Raw genomic sequence first — 11,528 nt, forward strand, 5'->3', positions numbered from 1 at the left:
TGGTTCGCCCGCGAGCGCCCCGGGGCGCATCGAAGGGGCCGAGTGCGGGCTGTTCCCTCGGAGCAACCACGGCCTCTCGTTGCTGCGGGCCAGCGAAGCCCCGCGCCCCCGCCGCTAGCACCGGTCTGGGCGTAGCCTCACACAAGCAGCCGCGGGTGCTACAGCGGCTCTCAGGCCTGGTAGCCTCAGGCCGGGCTTCGAGGCAGCCCCGTATGAAGCGGCAGCTCGGGGCTTTCACTCGCGGTTGTTTTTTTTACCCCGGACAAAAAAAGGCAACAAATAGAACAAGCCGCCCCCGGGGCCGCCTGTTCTGCGCAGAGCACCGGGCTCCCCGAGCCGCCCGCGGCGCTCTGCGGCCCTGCTTGAAGCGTCCCGGCGGGCGGGAGGCTTGGCGCCACTCCGCCCCGCCCCGCCCTTGATTCCTGCTCCCCCAGAGGTCACAGCCAAGCGCAGGGGCCACTGCGGGCCGGCCGCGCAGAAGGACGATCCTGCCTCGGGCAGGGGTTGGGCTCCAAGACCTGTGGAGGCCCCACTCCGGCCCGCTCCTCTATGACACGGGCCGCAGTGTCTTGTTGGTTGGTGCCAAAAGCACCCGCAACCCTGACTGGAAAGATGCCGGCTGCCAGGGGCAGACAGCAGAGGAGCTGCGAGGGGCCCGATCCCTGTTTCGGCAACACAGACCAGCCCCTGCCCATCGGCCTCCCCGCCTGCCGAGCAAAATGCCTTCATGTGCCCCGTTGTCACCCATGCCGCGGGTTGCCCACCCCTGCCAGGGCCCTGATCCCTTGTGACCTCTCCGTTCCCCCCTGCCGAGCCCCTGCTGTCTTGGCTCCACTGCTCCAGCTCTCCTGCCTCCTGGGCCTCTCCCCTGCTCCTGGTCCGGCAGCACCTGTTCTGCAGCCCTGCGGACTGTTTTACCTCTAGCTAGAAACGCTAACTCGGGCGTGGACATATTAACTAGCATGAACATTAGGCTTAGGCATAGACGTGGCTTTCAGTGCAGCCTGGGAGGCACTGTCCAGGTGCTCCGGAAGGCTTGATTTTGCTTCATGAATCTGAGAGGCACACCTTTAATGACTCCAGGACTAATGAGACAACATATTTGGATTATTTTTTGCCCAGTTTGTTGGGGCTTTACCCATAATATGGGATATAGAAAACACACATTCTAATAAAGTTTTTTTTTCTTCAGTCTTGAATAATATAGCAGTAGGCCCCTACTTATTAATGAAGCTCCTAGTTTCTTTTTAACTGGAGAAAAACATATTGTTTCTGTCACAACCCAAAGTTGTGGGGTTTTTTGTTTGTGTGCGCTTCGGCATCGCTAAATTGTGTTCCCGCTAAATTGCAGCTCTTTTGCACGGTGGAGCATTCTGTTGCAATTAAGAACCCAAGTGCAGGAGTTTTTTCCTGCCAGTTTTGTAGCCTTCTTTGCATCGTGCATTTCTTTTGCATTATAGTGATGCACGGTACAAGGAAGTTCCTGCCATTTGTATTGAGATTTCCGCCACATTATTGGCCGATCTTAATATAGGCACACGTGGCAGCTAGCTATTGGCTTGCTAGCTGTACAAAGCACGTGGAGTTCGGGAAAGGAGCGCTGCTGATCCTCTCGAACCCAGCTTTTTCCTTAAGAGGGCAACAGAGGTTTAATTTGTCGAACCCACGGAGCTTCAACAACTCCGGGGGACCTATTTACCGAACCCCCGGAGCCTTAACAACTCCGGGGCATATAACCTCTAGCCTCTCCCCGTCGCCGATCGCAATCCAGACGTATCCCTATCCTATGGACCCAATTGTCGAACCCACGGAGTCTTAACAGCTCTGGGGGACCTGGGAACCGAGTGCAACCCACGGAGATACAGCTGCTCCGTGAGAACGAATCGTTGAACCTGCGGAGCCTAAACCGCTCCGGGGTCAGGAACCGAGTCTATTAGAGTCCTCCACCGAGAACTCAAGCGGAGCTGTGCCTGGAAAGCTGACCAGCCTATACCACGACCACGTTGGGTGTAAGTAAATAATCTTTTCAATCAACCATTACGCCTCCGTGACTGATTCTAGCTCGAGCGTACCATACCGCGCCGCGGTTTTCTCCGGCCCTGCGTGCCCGGGCTGCTGGCCACAGCCTGTGTGCACAAAGACGGGCCCGGCTCGCCCCCGAGATCGGGAGCCGGCCCACACAGTTTCATATGTGATGGCGATGTGAACCCACACCATCTGTATCTCCCTTTTCAAAATTCTAGCTCTGTCCATAGACACCCTTGAAAGCATCTCAGGACAGCATGGCACCTAGCTGAAAATCACCAGTGTAGGCACGTCCTGAGTGGCAACGTCAAGAACACTTTGGCTTGGGGAATGCAACTTAGAGGCTCTCTGATCTTTATGTAGAGCAGTGGTGCCCGATCTGGTCCCACAGGCCAGATGAGTGGTGCAGGGGTCAGTCCACAGGTCAACTCCCACGCAGGAAGCAACACATGGAGTCAGTCTGCACGTGTAATCCTCCATGGCATAATCTTCCACCTGGGGCACAAGTTTCCAAACACTTTGCAGCTCTGCTCTGGCACTTACATATGCTCCTGCTGAGTACTGTGCACCAGTATGGGGCCAGAGCATGCACACTAAGTTACTGGATTCCAGCCTTCACAGCGCATGAGGACCATTACCAACAAGGGCCTTATGCCAACTCCAGCTGACTGCTTACCAACCCTCTCGGGTTGGTCTAATAAAAGATATCAAATTCACCCAAGGAACCTCGTCTACCAACCCTCTCAAGCATTCCCTCCCCTAACATCTGGAGGCAAGCTGCTACCCTGGTTCTAGGCCTCAAAGCCCAAGATCTAGGCCACTCTTTGCACTCCAGCCCAGTAGCTGCAAGCGAGAAAACCAACTACTACCTGAAGCCTTGGAACTGGTTCTCCACTCAGGCCAATAAGCTCATTGAATCTGCAGATGGCATGTCACCTACAGAATGGACCTCCTATCAGTGGAGTAGGCAATATGCTGCACATGAACACTGTGTGCTCCCTGAGGCTGGTGGGGCACGGCAACTGCCTGCAGGCAGTGTCAGCGGCATGGTGTCGGGGAGCAGAAAACTCCTGCAGGCAGCTGTGGCGGTGTTGGCAGCGAAGGCAGGCCAAGCGGGAAGCTCCCACAGGCAGCCACAGCGGTGTCAGCGGCAAGGGTGGTGGGGTGGTGAGTGGCGACTGCCCGCAGGCACTGTTGGCAGTGTCAGCAGTGCTTTTCGCATGGGGTGCACCACCAATCTTAGGAAGTGCACATGCACACACGTGTACCACCTATGCATCGCCAATGATGCTGCACAAAAACTGAAGCTAAAGAACTTCATCCCCAATACCAGCTTCCACCCCTCAGGATGGCGGCTGCCCCACAGGGCCTGAACTGCTCTTAACCATCTCAGAAGGGGCACTGGACAGTTTAAGGCGAGCATGCACTCTTGGGGCCTCTCCAACAAGGCTAGCTGCAGCTGTGGGGCTCAAGCTCAGATAGCCAACAACACCATCTATGAATGCCCTTATGGCCCTCCTTCGGGTGCCCATGGTCTTACTGACATTGACCACTCTACCTGCTTCTAGCTTTCTGGTCCCCATGCTTCTGACATATGAGTGTGGTGACACTTGCTTCATCAGCAGCAGCATCGTCATTATCCTCCATAGTGGCTCAACCCACACACCAGATCTGCCCACATGCCAACCCAATCATGCTAGACCTGGCTGCAGAGTGATCCTGCATACTGATCTGACCACATGCTGGCACAATCTGGTACACAGGTTTGCATTACCCAGCCTGTGGGGCTCCCCATGGTACTAGACATTTGGCAGTAGGAAGCAGCAATTAACATTGCCACTGCTCCACCACTGCTAAATTTCCAGACCTATGGGAAGCCTCACGGGCCAGATGACATGGCTCTGCAGGCCAAATCTGGCCTGTGGGCCAGAGGTTGAGCAACACTGATATAGGGTGTCTTTGGCCTAGGTCCAGGTACGTAGGCAGCTACTATAACTGGCAGAGTTAGGCCTGGTGCTGAAATAGTAACTGAGAATTTTCTTTTTTATATTTCAAATTCTCAAAATGTAATCACATATGGGATAAAAAGGTCCTTTTTAATTACCTAATTGTAGATTATGTTCACTTTGGCCCAAAGACTCAATATGAGAAATACCAAAACCAAAAGACTTAGTGTGTTTAATAAAAAGTTGAGATCTTTAATCAGGAGCACAACCCACATCTCTTAAGTCTGGTTTCATTTTATTGACTAGGTCATACTGCCTTCCTGCACCTAACATTTCATCAGAGACCAGGCCTTTTAGTGAATCCACAGAGACTCTTCCTACAGTGACTTATTCCCTTCCAAACCTTTGATTCCATATAGATGCAAGGAGTAGGGCGCAGAAGCAGGGAGCTTTTATCTCTCTCATCTTGGGAAACGTGTCAAATAAGTTCTTGACTTTGGAACAACGAAAACTTAGGCTATCACCTTTCCACAAAAAATCCAGTCAGGTTTTATTGGACACCCACTGCATATTACAATGTGGTATTTGGAAGCATTTAATCAGTTATAAGTGAACATCCAGTTAGAGGTAAATAATACAGGGACGGTAACGGTCACACTGAATGGGAGTTTTGCCATTGTTTTCAATATAACTAGTGTTCAAAAGCTACATTTTCTTCTGTTTAAAATTAAATGCATACGTATTCTTTACAGAATCAGGGTCTAAGTCTACAGGTTATAAAAACTACCAAGATAAGTCATCATAATTGCAAGAAAATGCCTTATTTGATTTATGAGCATTAACACAGAATGTTTTCCATTTAAGTCTCTTTCCCCATTAATGCTGCGTGTTTATTTGTACATTACCCTGTGGACAAAAAGCTGAATCAGCTTGCCTTCCCAGTTCTCATACTAGTAACAGGACTTTGTGTAGTGGCATCACAAGGGAATGCTTTAGAGAAAAAGGTTATGAGATATTTATACGGGTGCAGTGATAAAGATTTTCTTGACCAACCAATAGCCAATTATTAACCAGCCATATCGGCAGCCAACACCGATCTGATAACTGATTTACAGGAATGCAGCCAGACAGTGTGGAGAGCAGCTCTCTGCAGGTAAATCTGAGAAGGGGAGGGAAGGGACATGGTGGGGAGGGGCAGATTGAAGCCCCCACAGTGAGGAAGAGAGTGGGGCAGAGGCTGGGGATGCTGCCCAGCCAGAGTGGTGAATAGGACCTGGGGTTGGGGTGGGGAGTGGAACAGAGTAGCAGGTGGTTCATCCAGGGGATCAGCATCCTGGAACTTAAAATGGCAACGGCAGCACTTGAACTAAATCTCATCAAATGGGCTTTAGTTCAAGCAGTACTGGTACCATTTTTAAGCGTGGGGACACTTTTAAGTCAAGCCAAGCAGGGCAAGAGCAGATGCAGGCAGCCCGCTGCAGGCTCAGGACTCTCCGCTCTGCTGCCTCTTCCCTTGGGAGCCTCACAGCAGCTATGCGTCCCCTGCCCTCCCAGCAACAGGAGGCACAACTCACTGCCCCACACTGCTGCCAGGTGAGCAGGGTGCATGCAGCCAGCGCAAAGCTCCTGAGGGAAAGGCAGCATGGTGGAGAGCCCAAGCCCACAGTGAGCAGCCCACATCTGTCCCATGCACAAATCTTGGGGGGCACATGCCCCCCATGCCTCCCTTCGGGTGTACATGCAGCAGCGGGGAGCCGCCCCCACCTCCCCACTCCCTCCCTTGCGCTCCTTGGACAAGCTGCCCGCAGCTCTATCCCGCTCCCTGCCCCAGCCCTGGGTCCTGTTCACCACCCTGGCTGGGCAGTACCCCCACGTCCACTCCCTCCCTCACCATGGGGGCCTCAATCTGCCCTCCCACGCCCCTACTCCCCCGCCTCCCACATCCCTTCCCCTCTAAGACTTACCTGCAGGGAGCTGCTCTCCATGCTGCCTGGCTGCATTCCTGGCTGCATGCATGTGTGTGGCTGTGCGCATGTACGCAGCATCCAGGGGCCCCCACCAGAAGGCATTATCGGCTACACCAGCCAAAAACAGCCAATACCCAATAATGTTAATTTTCTTTTATCAGTGACAATCTGATATGCAACCGATATATCAGTGCACCTCTAGATATTTATTTCCCCACCCATCCAAAATAGGAAAATAGTTTCATTTGTATTTATTTACACAAAACCCTTCTTTTTACAACACCTAAATTTGAAACCTAAATCTAGTTGGTAATGTCCCTTTAAAATAATGAATCTCTATATAGTCAATAAGATTTCTGAACAATTAGGAAAACACATAGCAGGGCACACACATAGGAAGAATATTGACTATTTTCCCTTTAAGTTACTATTACCATGTAAATTATAGACCACCCAACCCTGCTGACGTCACTGCAAGGGGATGACAGCTGATGGGTAAAAGCCGTGCAATCTGCAGACCCGTATGTCTGGGTTTATGATGCACTGTCTGGCAGGGAACGAAGGGAAGCAGCAGTAAAAAAATCTTTAATGAAGCCACACTATACTAAAGGGTATTAAAAAAATATATTGTTATTAAAAAGCATTGCTGCACTGCGATACTGAAACACTCGTGTCCATTCCTTTAAGTGCTGAGTAGAATCTGTAGATGCATCCTTATTTATTTAGGTATAAACTTCTGTGCATACATACATAGACCCTAGTATATGGAGTTACACTTTGGAACTCTTTTGATTAAAATGGCAGGTTTTGTCCTAACTATCCTTCACTTCGTAAAGACATCAGAGTCAGTAGATCTGTTGTGGCTTACTTAAAAAGATTAGTCAGTTCTTGAAGCTCCATCTAATTTCTTTCTTCTAGAAAGGAGTCCAGCCCCCCTGCTCAGAACTGGAGATACCACTAGCTGCTGCAGAAAGAAGACCTGCAGTTTTGCTTTGAAAAGCCTCAGCCCCAAAAGAAATAAAACATTTTAGTCCTAAGGCACCAGTGATGCTTTTAAGATTGGATCATTTTTCAAATCACTAGGGAAACAAGGGAAAGGAAAGTAAACTGCAAGGCTGAGAAAGGGGGTGGGGGGGGAGCACAGACAGAAATACTGGGTAATCCAAACCACCATGAAAAGAGCTCCAAACTTCATTCATCCCTGCTCTTAATTGCTTCCCTCTTCTTTAGGCAAGATGACCCCCTATTCCCAATTGCCATATGCTCCTAGGCCACCTGAAAACAAGGCCCCAAGATCATTCCAACACTCCAAAATGACGAACAGTTCCCTGCTTGCCAAACAGTCTCCTGCTGTGCAGCTACCAAAATCATCACATGCTTGAACAACTACCCCACAAAAATGTCCTTTCTAACCCTCTGAACATTTGGGATAGATTGGATTTATGTGGGGCCCTAACAAAAAATCTGTGTGGAACCTGATTATCAGTTTCTGCATTTTAGCTGCAAGAGGGGAGGAGGAAGCAGGTCACTAACTATACTAAGCAAGATCATTATACCGTGTGAACTACAGCAGACACAAGAAGCCATGTGAACAGGCAGAGAATCCACTTTCAAAATTCCTGATATTCATGTCAGCACTAACTGGAACAAACATTAAATACAGAACTCACAGTTTCTTTATTTTTTGATAGTCATGTTGTTATACTTCAACTCTTGCTCCTAAATCCAGAGTCCGTAAAGGATCAACAGCCCGACCCAACCCTCACTGCCCAAGAACTATATCCATTTACAAATAAATGCATCTCTGTCAGGGTGCACAGGAGCAGGATTCCTGAGAAACTAGAGGAAGGTGGAAGAGGCAGAAGAGAGAAGTAATGAGCTGTGACTATATATGTGCTTAATATGGTAGAGCTCCTTAGGGCAGTCTATGAAAAGGATCAGTGGCATGTTCTCTGTCATCACAACATCATCCTTAATCCATATACCAATTCCATAGAACCTCTCTGGAGCAGCCAGGTCATTCCCTGGGATGTAAAAGTCTGAGAGAGAGGGAAGAACAAAGTCCTCTGAGAAGTACAAGAGAAGAAGTAATTTCAGAGCATTGCCCCCTTTGCCATCCCACAGGGTGAGGAGAGCATAGCATGCGTTTGGTGAGGCTGGACTGGGTTGATTCAGAAGAGTTTTATCCAGGGAAGTTGCTTTTGTTTCCTCTGTTCATGGCAGATGGCACAGAAAGAGGAAAGAAGAGAGGCCCTTTTCCTCTACTTATGAATTGGTGTATGTGACTATAAAGCCTCACTATTCCAGGTAGCCTTTCTACTGTCAGTGCTGCCTTTATGACGTGTGACTTGGATGGTGCTCCGGGTAGCAAGAGGAAAACACACAGGGAAGGAAGCTATTTTCAGAGACAGTTTCTATTTCATGACCCCAAAACCAGTGGTCAGAGACAGAAGGAAAGTTGCTTTTTAAGCAACACATTCATTTGTACCAAGAATTCACTCTCCATTTCTACATTCAATCTGTTGGTGCACTTTAGGCCACTTAATGTTTTAGTAGTTGATCTGTAGGCCCAATCTGCTACTTAGATACTGAAGCGCCACAGATTGTACTCTCCACAAGCGCTGAAGCAAAATTTTACCTAGCTATTTGCACAAACAACTTACTGATGCATTTTTAAGCAGTAAGTTGAAGGTCCACTTGCAGCCCCCCTGCCCCCTCACTCCCACACCCCTGAACAGCTCTGCCTAGAGTGTTGCATCTCCTGAATAGTCCTTGCTAGGACCACTCTCATCTACAGAACCTGCAACTAGGACAAGTGATTTGGTGATGTGGAGAACATGTTCCTTAAGCTTATCCATAAGATAAGAATGCTGTGCTGATATCACTTACCAACAGAACTAGGATGTGAACCCTCCTGGACCCTTTGTGCCACCATAAACCCTTTCCACCACCAAAGGATTTCAGTATAAAGAGTCTCAAATGACTAACCCAGTGATTCTCAACCTTTCTAGACTTGAGGGCCCCCTCGTTAGACTCATGACCACCTCTCCATAACTTCTGTGAATCAATCGGCACCTAATTTCAAAGATTTATAGTACTTATTACAGTGTAGAGAGCCCAGGCAGTGGGAGGAGGGATCCTCCAGACAGGGAGAGCCTAAGCCTGTGTTTATCTGCTTATCTCCTCATGCTTCCTGCAACATCCTTCAAAGGATCTCCCTCACCCCATTTGAGAATCACTCTACTAACTCCATCTCCTAACCCTACCCTCACCCCTTGACATTTCTTGGGGTCTAAGCTGCAGAGGTGATTCTCTTCTAGCTGTGCTGCCACCTGCTTGGTGACACAGGCATTGCCTCCCCTTGGTTTATAGGGGAGGACACCTCCCTGTCACAGCTGTAACCACGTGACATCTGGATACTCATGTCTACTTGGAAACCAGGTCTCCTGAGAAATGCCAAGGTTTCAACAGACTGCCATTCCTGCAGGCAGAAAGCAGTCAGACCTAGGATGGGTAGAGATGCTGGAGCAAAGAGTTCAGGTACCTTGAAGAAGTGGTTCTCAGCGATGCTTCTCTTTAGCACTGCCAGCTCTCTCAGCTTCTACCCAGTCAGGCTCAGAATGAGATTGTAGATGTTCTCCAAGCTCACACCTGGGGAACAGAGGTTCAGACAAGACTTCTGGATCCCCAGGATTGCCTGGTACAGCTCTGCTTGGGGACCAGTGAACCTGAAAGCAGGGGAAAGCAAAGAGAGTCACTTCTCAGATGGGAACTCCTCACTTCTGGGGGCTCTTCTGAGTCAGACTTAAGCTCAGAGCTGTAGGCCTAACAAAGCAGCGTAACTGTTGCCCACCAATAGGCCAGGTCAGGCAGGATATTACTAAGGTCACCTCTTTCTATGTTGGGGGAGGAGAAGAGATCTTTATTGGCATCAGGGCAGAGCAAAGCCAAAATCTGAAGGGAACTGAAGGGCAACTGGAGCCAAGCAACCATCCCAGGGACACACTGGTGAGATGTTCATGACTTGAGGCAGGCAGGCCCTCACACAGAGACTGACCAACCTCTCCTATACCTCCCGCACATGCCCAGAGTCAGTACACACAGAATAAAAAGCAAGCCCTCTCTCTGCTGGTTAGCTTCACCCTGATAGCTGCAGTAATAAAACAAGTTAAAAAATAGCAACCACATTGATGTGTTAAAAGTACACAAAAACACACACATGCATACACTCCTCACAGCCCCAAAACTAGCACGTGGTGCATTTCTCACTCTAAGGATCCAACCTGCTTAAGGGGCAAAATGTGGGTGCAGCCATTCAAAGGACAGGAACATGCTGGTATCTAGCATATGGTAAAACCACTACTCCAAAAGCAGAAGGGTCAGGAGTTCCCTTCTCTTCTTCCCTTTCCCAGCATTTTGTTTACACGTTAATGTTTGGTGTGTGCAGAATCTCTTGCATGCGCCGGCAGCAGCATGTAAGAATACCACAACATCTTATGGTCAGAAGTGACTTCATTTCAGAGTATGCTGCTGTTGCTTTTGGCTCTTGTTGATGGCTCACTCCTGAAACCCCTCCATTTTCTGTCAGTGTGATCCAGCTAAGGAGCAAACCCAGCCTCGAGTATGTGAAATGATCAGAGTCTGCATGACACTTTTACCTGTATGGACAGCAAATAGTATGCAGAAGGAACTGGCAATATTTAGATGTAGCCCAATGTGAGGAAGCCTTTCTTGATGTTCCTTGGGTACTTCTTACTGTTCTGCCTGCCCTTTTGGTAGATGGAAGAGTATGACTTGCCTGGCCTACCTGGACATTTGTCTAGGACAGTTAAAGGTGATGCTCAGGGTATGGGCTTAAGTGACAGGCAGGCCAGCACACTGGCCACAGTAGTCAAGAAAGGCGGGGATTTAGGTAAGGATAAGAGCTCTGTGTTAGGCACACTGACTTTGAACACACAGCTAAACATCCACAAAGAGATGCTAGAGGGACATTTTAGTTTGTACAGATTTTAAACAGGTCTGGAATAGAGAATATTCAGAGAAATTCAATTTTTTACCTGAAAATAGTAAGTCTGCATCTCACCTGCACACATCTGGAATGCTGTGGGGTTAGGTAGAATCACAAGAGTGAGAAACAGTACTGTATTGAAGACATTTTGATATCAAAGGTCATGTCTATACCACTGCCCTCCTGAACAGAGTAGGAGTTTTGAAGTGATGAGAGCCCAAGAAGGGTGGCTGTGCCTTAAGGAAATGATCCTTCGGGCACAAAGCAAGACGATCCCGATGTGAGGAAAAAGAGGGAAAGGGGCCAAGAGGCTTCCTTGGCTGACCAGAGAAATCCAGGGCAGCCTAAGGGCCAAAAGGGGAGCACACAAAAAGTGGAAACGGGGAGAGATCACCAAAGACGAATATACCTCCTCTGCTCGCGCTTGTAGGGAGGCAGTTAGATGGGCCAAAGCTACCATGGAGCTGAGGATGGCATCCCAAGTAAAGGACAACAAGAAATTGTTTTTTAGATATATAGGGAGTAAAAGGAAGGCCCAGGGAGGAATAGGACCCCTGCTAAATGGGCAGAGGCAATTGGTGA

General features: G+C 49.1%; 1 long non-coding RNA gene across 1 annotated transcript in view; it reads right to left on the reverse strand.

Moving 5' to 3' along the window:
* Positions 1 to 5,226: 5,226 nt before the first annotated feature.
* LOC106722398 overlaps positions 5,227 to 11,528 on the reverse strand; it is a 22,957-nt gene continuing 16,655 nt past the window's right edge. Inside the window, exons 5-6 of the long non-coding RNA XR_003095024.1 lie at positions 9,483 to 9,666; positions 5,227 to 7,977 (exon numbers count right to left, since the gene is read on the reverse strand). This is a non-coding gene — a long non-coding RNA (uncharacterized LOC106722398). The remainder of the gene's footprint in view (positions 7,978 to 9,482; positions 9,667 to 11,528) is intronic.

This window comes from Alligator sinensis, unplaced genomic scaffold (assembly GCF_000455745.1).
Source record: "Alligator sinensis unplaced genomic scaffold, ASM45574v1 scaffold215_1, whole genome shotgun sequence".
Lineage (NCBI taxonomy): Eukaryota > Metazoa > Chordata > Crocodylia > Alligatoridae > Alligator > Alligator sinensis.